Genomic DNA, 10,850 nt, shown 5'->3' with positions numbered 1-10,850 from the left:
ATACTTACTATACATTTGTGTCCATGTATGCATACATGTGTATATCATTACTTATTTGTGTATTGATTGTTTCCCTTGATGACTCTTAGCACTTGAGGACAAGTGCTATTTCCTAGAACTGTCCTTGTATTCTCAATGCCTTAGAACGCCCCCTGTGACTAGAGGAGGGGTCCAGTCAATGCATTTTTTTTTTTTTTGGCGGGAGTGCTTTATCCACTGCGACACCTATCTGTGCCCCTCCCCCCGCCCTGGTCAATGCATTTTGCATTGAATTGAAGAAACAGGTGAAGCAGAGCAGGTGGGGACACCAAAGGCTTAAATAGACCTCACTTCAGAGACTTGGAAGATCTCAAATAATTCTATGTACAATATCTAAGGGGAAGGATGAGAGAGGAAAATTAGACAAAGGCAAAATGAAGTAGTTTTGATAAAACTGTCCCTCTGATTCTCTTAGCCTAAGTTCATATATTTAGAGCTGGAAGGAACCTCAGAGACTATCTACTCCAATCCCTTCGTTTTGTACGTGGGGAAACTGAGTCCCAGAGAGAAATGACTTGCTCAAAGTCACATCATGGCTAGTGATCTGCCTCATATAATCTTAAATTTAGACTGAAATAGACCTTTGAAGTCATTTAATCAAACTCTCTCATTTTAAAAGGAAGTTAAGTAACTTGTGCAAAGTAACATTAGTCATAGGTGGCAGATGTGGAATGTGAACCCAGGTCCCCTCACACTCGCTAGCCAATGCTTATTCCATTAAACAATGGTGCTGCCCAAACTGAATGAAGATATTGGCTGGCTTCAGCTTCATATTATTCAACATTTATTAGGCACTTACAGTATGCAGAAAATTCTACTATTTGCTGGGGGAGATCAAATGAGTCATAGTCCCTACCCTCATGTTGGTCCCTATCTAAATGTGTTGGGGGTGGGAGGCAGGGATGATTTTGGTTTTTTTAGTGACATATTATGCTGGTCCTTTATCGGCAGTAACAAAGCTGAAACCCCAAGACTAACTTTTTTTCTGCTCACATTTTTCCTTGTAAGATGTAGTTTTACATATTTAATTGCCCATGAAATAATGGAAAATTTCATGCTATACCAGAGCACACTCTATATTAATGGGTGCTGTGCTAGATGACAAAGCGAGGCAGGTTCACTGAGGCAGCCCAAAATGAAAAATTAAAGGTTATCAGAATGAAAAGCACTAGAAATCTTTGGGATGATTTTTTTTCCTTTTCTTTCTCTAAGAAAAACTAAGCATCTGAACAGTTGGGAAATCAAAAGTATTAACCATAGAATATGTTAAAACTGGAAGAGATCCCAAGCATGTCATTTTCCAGACCAACAGGGACCAGCACATCATGACATCTACCCAGCTTTCTTTTCTTTATTCAATCATTTTGTTCCTGAGCTCTGCCTCCTTGATCAAGGCCTGCTGAATGACAATAAGGAGAAAACTTTTCATAAAGTTATTTTTCCTTAAAAGACTAACATCTAGGGGCAGCTAGATGGTGCAGTGGATAGAGCACTGGCCCTGGAGTCAGGAGTACCTGAGTTCAAATCCAGCCTCAGACACTTAATACTTACTAGCTGTGTGACCCTGGGCAAGTCACTTAACCCCAATTGCCTCACTTAAATTAAAAAAAAAAAGACTAACATCTTTCCCTGATTGCCCCTTTCCACCATTTTATGTTGCCCTTCCCCCTTTTTCTTTTTCTCCTTTTGTTCATTTCTGTCTCCATACATGTTCTCTAGGTTGGTGGTTTTCTGGGCCCTTAAAAATCAGCTGGGAGAAATTGAAACATTGGAAAGACTACTTGGCCCAGGTTTTTCATTTGTGTTCTATTGGACTTTGGGCAGGTTCCATCAAACTCTCTGAACCTTGGCTTCATTATCTATAAAATGAGGATATAAATGCCTGTAATACCTATGTCACAGAATTATTGGAGGATCAAATTGGGCAATGGATGCAAAGCACTTTGTAGCTATAAAATATGTGAATGGGAGCTTTTATGATTCCCTTAATGTCTGGAAGGACAAGGCAATGTCTGTTTAACTTATTTGGAATGGCGCCATTTACAGAGAGTGTCTTGATCATGAAGGAGGAGTAGAGGAAGAAGAGATGGTGGAAGGATAGGAAGGAAGGAAGGAAGGAAGGAAGAAAGGAAGGAAGGAAGGAAGGAAGGAAGGAAGGAAGGAAGGAAGGAAGGAAGGAAGGAAGGAAGGAAGGAAGGAAGGAAAGATGGAAGGAAGGAAGGAAGGAAGGAAGGAAGGAAGGAAGGAAGGAAGGAAGGAAGGAAGGAAGGAAGGAAGGAAGGAAGGAAGGAAGGAAGGAAAGATGGAAGAATGAATGAATGAATGAATGAATGAATGAATGAATGAATGAATGAATGGAGGGAGGGAAGGAAGGAGGGAAGGAAGGAAAGATAGATGGAAAGAGGACAGAAAGGAAGGAAGGCAGGAAGGAGACAGAGAGAGGGAAATTGAGGAGGAAGGAGGAAGAGGAAAAAGAAGAAAAATAAGGAGGAGGAAGAACATAATCAAGGTTATTCTTAGAGAGGCCAACAGGTATCATGGAGAGTATATTCCACATACCTTTTCTCCTTTAATTTACCAACATCTCCATGAGGTAGATAGTATAGATATTGTTGATTCATTTTATATATGACAAAATTGAAACTCAGTGATGTCAAAATAAATGAAAAATTCAGTTCTTCAATGAAAGTCTTACAATCACTCAGTGAGTTTTTATTAACCAATTACCATGTGCCAGACGCTGTGCTATAATTCCTATTGTGTTGAGTAACTTAAACTTGGGTTCTAAATCTAGACAGAGACATAGACAGAGGCATAGACAGAAGTAGATGTAGATATATGAGTGTTTTTGTATGTATGCATAAATAAGTGTGTGTATACATGTATGTGTATGTATGTATATTGTATATGTAAATTTACACGTATACAAGATATGGGAAGAAGGGTTAGATAGCTGTTCAGGGAAAAGATACAGAGATTTTAGTAGCCTAAGCTCAAACTGAGCCAGCAATGTGAGGTGGAAGATGGAAGAACCTCTGATGGGCCCCTAGGTGGCATTAAAAAATTAAAAGGTACCTAGGCCCCAGGAATAAAGGGGCAATGGTCAATCCCACTATGCTTTCTTTGTCTAGGTCAAATCTCATCTTGAATATCATGCTCATTTGTAGATGTCATAGTCTCAGAATGGCATTTATGAGCTGCAGAGCCTCCAGAGGAGGGTGACCTAGATGGGGGAGGGCCTTGAGTCTATGTCATATGAGGACAAGTTGGAAAAAAAAATGAGAATTTTTTAGCTTGGAAAAGAGAAGATTTCTATAATTCCACATGAGTTTTCTTCAAGTATTTGAAGGGATGCCATGGGGAAGAGGGATTAAGTTCCTTCCATTTAGCAGGAAAGAGAAGAACCAAGAGTGTGGAAATTTTGAAGGAGGCCAATTTAAGCTTGATGGCCAAAAATACTTTTCAGGCTTGAGTCGTCCCCAAATGGACCAGGATTCCCGGAGAAATGCTGGGTCTCTCTTCACTGGTACTCTTCAATCAGAGAATAGGTGAATGCTCTTCAGGCACATTATTGGGGGAATTCCTTTGGGGGTACAGGTTGGGCAGGATGGGCTATCGCTCTATTCACTGCACCACCTAGCTTCCCCCAATACCATTGTATAAAGAAAGAAACAGCTCAGCATCACTGCGCCTCACAAGCAGACATTAGTATTAATACTGATTCTTTTTAACATTTCAGTATGTAGGACAAAAAAAATCAGAAATTTTTCAGTTCTGAAAGAGACTTTATAGGTCATTAGTCTAACAGCAGATAGATGGTCCATTGGACAGAAATCTGGGCCTAGTATTACGAGTGCCTGAGTTCAGATATGGCCTCAGACACTAACAGTGTGACCCTGGCCAGGTCACTTACCTGCTGTCTGCCTTGGTTTCCTCACCTGTAAAATAGAATAGTAACAGCACCTACCTCCCTTAGTTGGCGTGAGAACCAAATGAGATATTTGTAATATACTTAACACAATGTTTGGCACATAGTAGGTGCGCACACACACACACACACACACACACACACACACACACTCACACTCACTTACTTTATAGTGGAGGAAGTTGAGTCCCAGAATGGAAAGACAGCTTACTCAGAATCACACAAATGCTATGTGTCAGTGCCAGGATTTAAACCCAGGTCTTTGTGGTATGTTGGAGAGCAAGCTGGATTTGGAGTCAGAAAAAATATGGGTTCAGATTATGCTTCTACCCCTTGGAAACACAAACAGACCATTCAGCTCTCTGGGCCTCAGTAAAATGGGTGGACTCTTTACTGGAAGATGACCTGTGAGGTCCTTGGCGGTCATTCAGTCAACCAAGAGACAGCCATTCACTTTAAATAGAATTTCATTAATCGTGTTTTTGTTGTTTGTATATCACTTAAATTTTACCTTCTTTCATGTTCCCTCTTCCTCCTGGAGAGTCAGCTCTTTCAACAGAGAATTTTTTAAAAGAAAAAAAAAAAGAGGGGGAAAAATGACAAAAATCAGTCAATGCCTAGAAAAAAAATCTGATAATATATGTGATGTTCCAGTGTTCCATAAGCATCTCCCACCTCTGAAAGGAACTGATCAGGGAAGAGGGGAATCTCTCTTCTCATCTACCTCTCTTCTCTGGGGCCAAACTCTTTCTTGGTAATTTCACAACATTCACCTTCAATTATTTTGAGGTTTTTGTTCTTTCTATTTACACTACTGTCATCATAATGTGTATTATTTTCCTAGTTCTACTTAATTTACTTTGCATCAGTTCATGGAATTCCCTGTATTCATCATGTTTCTTAGTGCACAATAATATCCCATTAGGGTCAGGTTCCACCCTTTGTTGTCATTCTTCAGTCAGTGGTTATCAGCTTTGTTTCCAGGTCTTTGTTAGCACAAAAAGTGTTACTATAAATATTTGGGGCTATATGGAGAATGGTTTTACTATTTATAACTTTACCAAGAATTCATTAGTTTGCTTATCTTTTTACACCCCCTTGCAACATTGAAAATTTCCATCTTTTGTCATCCTTTCCACACATGTGTGTATACATGTGTACATATATAATGTGTAATAGTGTCATATACACACATATTATACATCCATATGCACACTTATGTTGTGGCCATGTGTGTACATACATGTATGGTGACATGCATAGATTCACACATGCATCTTTAAGTACATGTACATATGCACAAGTGTAAGTATACGTGCACATGTGCATATAGTGATCACATTGCACACGCTGTACATATGTGAGCGTTCTATACTTATATGAATTTACATATATGTAAATGCATGTGCACATATATTAACATGCATGTATAGCGTGCACATGTTGCAAATGTGCCTTATTGTGAGTGCATATATGTGTGAACATGTGTACATTACAACTCGCATGTATGTTGATGATTCTGTGGATTTGCTTTGTAGCCAACAATTTTACTAAAGCTATCCATTTTCTCAGTTAATTTCTTTGCTGATTCACCAGCATTTTCTAGGTAAAGCATCATGTATGTCATGAGAAAATAGGGAGCATTGTCTACTATTTGTCTCTCTTTAAATTGTACATCCTTTGTCTTATCTTACTGCAACTGCTGGTATTTTCTCTAACTCTATCAAATAATAACAAGAAAGGGGCATTCTTGATTTACCCCAGTATTTATTGGGAAAGTTTCTAGCGTATTTTATTAGCATATGCTTGTGAATTTAGATACTTTTAAGTTATTTACTTAAATGATACTTTCAAATGACTTTAAACACTTTTAAATGACTTTTTTTGTTTAAAGTTTCCCCACTATGCTTATGTTATGGAGGGGTTTTTAGTATAAATGGTTTTTTTAATTCACTTGTCCTGCATTCCTGGAATTGTCTCCTTTCTCTTCCCCCTCTCCTGTCCTCCCTGGCCATCAAGTCCCAGGTAAAACCTCACCTTAGACAAGAAACCTTTTGCAATCCTCTTCAATTGTGTGCCTTCCCACAGTTGATTATCTCCAACCTGTCCTTGTGTATCTTGTTTGTACATGGTTTGCATGTTGCCTTCCCCATTAGGTTGTGGGTCCTGCAAGAGAGTCTTTTGCCTTCTTCCCCAGTGCTTGGCAAACAGTAGGCACCTAATAAATGCCCACCAACCACATGACCTATCAAAGGCTTTTTCTGCATTTATTTGGAAAACCACATAGATTGGAATATTTTTTCTTAATATGATTCATTATATTGATTGTTGTTCTTCAACAAGCATTTATCAAACACCTACTATGCATGAAGTACTATGCTAGGGACTGGAGGCACCAATAAAATAGACAAAACCAACATTACTCATGAAGATTTGACATTCTAATGCAGAAGAAAACAAGGACATAAGTTTATACAAAATAAATCTCTGCTTCCACGAATCAGAGTTCCACAGTTTTTCTTTCAAATCCTAATTGCCTGCATATTCCTAGAGCGTGGATTTGGTAGTGGAAGACATTAAAATGCAAAGAAAAGAACATTCCAACTTCTTTTGTAATGCATTGTTCTTTGCCTCAGAATTAGACTCCTTATCAGAATGAAGTATCTCTGAGGAGCTCAAAATCTAAATAAAGCCTGAGAAACAGCCTCCCTACCTCCTATGGCAGTGGGTGTAAGGGTAGCCAGAGAGACACCCGCATTGATTTCAGGGATCTTAATATGCAACCAATGTGTTGATGAACAAAAGGGAAAAAGAGCCCAAGGCAGGTCTAAAAAATCTTCAGAAATACAATCCACTTATGGGGGGCTGAGAGTTTGGTGGGTTTTGACAGATTTGTTTTCTGTTTAAGGCATACCCTTCACTAAGTGGTCTCTAAGTGCCAGTATGCTAGACCTGGGCTGCAGGAATTAAAATATTTTCAGCAGCTACCTATGGGACCAATAAAAACACCTAATAAGGGAATAATAAAAGAAAAACAACAAATTCCACTGACGGCAGGTGCTTTCTTCACTGCACCACCTAGCTGCCCCCCAACTTGGTTTTAATGTAGGTTGTGTACTTATTGAAATGAATTGACTTGACCCCAACTGGAGAAATATAGAGTAAAGAGTGGACAAGTGACAGACACAGGAAGTATAAGGTCATTGAACTGATAGCTGTGAGATCAGAACCTAGTGAGAAAGTGCAGGGAGCCTATGAACCCTTCCTCAAAACAGTTTTTAAATATGTAAAATAAATCCACGGAATTACAAAGGAAACCAATTCTATCACCTGCCACAGTAATCAAAATAATAAAATTTCCTCATTCATGGGCCCTTAGAAATCTGTCCCCAGACCAGGTTGGTCTCCAGGTTAAGAACCCTGATTATGGATGAACCTCTTTTGTTTTTCAAATGATTTGCCCAGATCACACAGTGAATTATAGTTAGGATTTGAATCCAGGCCTCTGACCAACAGCAATGCAAGGTCACCTCCACATAGCAGGCCTAGAAAAGTCCCCAGTCACTACATCCTTAGAGTTTCCACTGACGGCCGGACTTGACCCTGTGTCCTCTCCCCCTGAAAAAAGGGGAAAGTGTCCATTACCGCCCAGGAGAGAGTGCCTGCCTGCCCAGTGGGGTCATCTACTATGCACAGGGTCTAAGCCTGTGATTTCTCTAGCAGTAGGAACTCCCTTTGCACAGATCTCTTTATGTACAGTTATTTGTATGTTTTTCTACCATTAAAAGGGGCCTCCTGGGGGTGGCTAGGTGGCGCAGTGGATAAAGCACTGGCCCTGGATTCAGGAGGACCTGAGTTCAAATCCGGCCTCAGACACTTGACACTTACCAGCTGTGTGACCCTGGGCAAGTCACTTAACCCCCACTGCCCTGAAAAAAAAAAGGGGGGGCCTCCTGGAGGACAGGGTCTGTGTTTTTGCCTTTCTTTGTATCCCCAGCAGTTGATGCAGTGCCCGGCATAGAGGAGGGACTTCATAAATGCTTGTTGACTGAAGAAACCACCTACCAAAGCATATCCAAGTATTCTCTGCAAATTATAGGCAGAGAGACTTGCCTGGGGCAGGAAGAGATTAAGTAGCCCCTGGGACAGTGTGGGTCAGAGGCAAGCCTGGAATCCAGGCCTTTCCAGTGCCAAGAGCAACTCTCTGCCTACCACACCATACTGCGCATCTCACACACACACACACACACACACACACACACACACGTCCTATACATAGATCATGCATGATATGTGTATAGGATTTGCGTATGTATTTCTGTATATATGCATATTTACATGTATTAATATTTATTTTATATATTTATTGGTGTATATTTATGTTTGTGTGTATATTTATAATAATATATACACACATATGTGTCTCTGTATATGTGTATACACACGTATATTAACATGTGCATGCATATAAAAATATATGCATTATGTGGATAGGAGATAAGAGATGTCGGACACTAGCTGTGTGACCCTGGGAAAGTCACTTAAGCCTGTTTGCCTCAGTTTCCTCATCTGTCAAATGAGCGGGTAAAGGAAATGGCAGACCGCTCCAGTATCTTTGCCAATAAAACCCCAAATGAGGTCACAAAGAGTCAGATATGACTGGAAAATGACTGAACAACATATCTATGTGTATTCGGGTGGTCACCCTCTTGAATGTCAACTAGAAGGGACCTCTTCATTTAGGCCTGGATCCCCTGTGCCTGGCGAAGTATTTGGTATAATAAATAAAGCTTAATAAATGGTTCTTCATTCCTAGAGGCATACATCTAGAGCTAGAAAGGATCTCGGAGGCTATTAACCAAGTTCATTTTGCTGCTGAGGAAACTGAGGCGCAAAGATGTTCAGTGACTTGTGCAGTGTGTCACAGTCCATAAATGCTTGAAGCAGGACTGGAAGGCAGATTTTTCTGACTCTCAGTCCAGTCCCCTCTGATTAATGGATAGCTCCAACACCCACAAGCCGTGAATGCCTTTGGAAATAAATCTAGTAATAACCAGGGGAGAAAGAATAAGGAAAAAGACAAAACATGGTTTGTTTAATAAAAAGAGTAGGAGGATGGAGTTCTAAAAGTCTAGCTTCTCATCCATGTTCCTCCTCAAGCCATTTCCTTTCTCTGGGCTCACCTAGGAAATGACGATAGGCAGTCAATCAGCAAGGATTTGTTCATTGCTTATTATGTTGTCAGGCACTGGACTAATACATACACACACACCATACACACAAACACACATATTACTTTTCTACCGAGGTTGTTGTTGTGATGACAGCACTTTTTAAACTTTAAATGACTATCAAAATTTGTTGTTACTGTCTTCAAAAAGAGGGTGGTTCTCCACATGTGGCAGTGTAGTATAGGAGATAGAGTATTAGACTAAGACTAAGGAAGGAAGACAAGACTTTGATCCTTAGCAGCTTTGTGACACTGAGCACACCAATCACTTCATGTCTTTGAACATCAATTTCCTCATCCTTAAAATGAGGTGGTTAGACAAGATGGCCCAGGAGTTCCCCTACTGCTCTAAACGTCTAATCACAAATGCCTCAGTCTCCTCCTCTGTAAAACGAGAGCGTGGACTACATGGCTTGGGATGTCCCTTCCAGCTCTCCAGAGTTAGTACCCAGGTTTCCTGACTCCCAGCCCCCAGAGTTCTTTGTGCTACAGTGTTAGCCAGAGCTATTAACTTTCCGACAGGAAGTCTCACCTTGCCTGGGCAGTTGTGTCCTGCTTAGCCAAATTTCTAACATCAAGGTTTCCTGCAGGCGTCTCCCAAGATGTGTTTGTTTTATCTTTGTTTTTAGCAAAGACCGATGCTGCCCCCTTGTGCCTGCCACTTTATCCTAGCTACTGGCGCTGCTGCTGTCCACTGCAGAGCCTGCTCCCCCAAGAAGAGATGTGATGGATTAATGCCAGGAACCAGCCAAGCCCTGAGAACTAGCAGAAATTTGCCAAGCTCAACAAACACTATTTAAAAGAGCAAATGGTCTCTAATCAGGACAACAATTAGATGAATGAGTAGATTGGGAACAGAGCAATTCAGCACAAGGAGAGCATGGCAATTGGAGGTCAGTTGAAAACGGGAGCCAATAGCTGGACTTTAGAGATCCTGAGACCTCTCTGGGCTCTATGACTTCTAGTGTTAGTTGCCGGGTTCTTACTCTGAGGTTGCCTTTATTTATTTCACAGATTTTACTGGTGGAACGTGTATGTGAAAAACCCAATAAGACCAAACAACGTGAAGAGAGCAAGAGAAAAGTTAGAAAAACTCTATCTTTAAAAGAATTGGGAGGGGACAGCTAGGTGGCATGGTGGATAAAGCACTAGCCCTGGATTCAGGAGAACCTGAGTTCAACTCCAGCCTCAGACACTTGATATTTATTAGCTGTGTGACCCTGGGCAAGCCACTTAACCCTCATTGCTGTGCCAAAAAAAAAAAAAAAAAAAAGGGAAATAGTATGTTGCTCTGGTATCTCTAACAAATTTAACCAAATTACAATAATTCCAGGACCGTGACCTTCACATGAACATTTCGTTTTTATCTAGCTAGGCACTGGGTGGAAAGTCTAGGAACTTCTGCTTGCATGCATTACCACCTTAATTCCCATTTAATACAGCAAACACCTACTATGTGACAGGAACTGAATGTGGTGCTGGGAATACAAAGACAAAAGGGAAACAGTCCCTTCCCTCAAGGACTTACATTCTATACCCCATTTCATAGTGCTTTATGTCTGTATTCTCTCTAAAACAAGTGATATTAGAGCAGCAACCTAAGGACTTTATGGAGTTTCGTATATGGCTAGGTGCTTTACACACCTCTGTCTC

This window comes from Dromiciops gliroides, chromosome 5, assembly GCF_019393635.1.
Source record: "Dromiciops gliroides isolate mDroGli1 chromosome 5, mDroGli1.pri, whole genome shotgun sequence".
Lineage (NCBI taxonomy): Eukaryota > Metazoa > Chordata > Mammalia > Microbiotheria > Microbiotheriidae > Dromiciops > Dromiciops gliroides.
The sequence above is the reverse complement of the archived record's forward strand: the minus strand, read 5'-3'. Positions refer to the sequence as shown.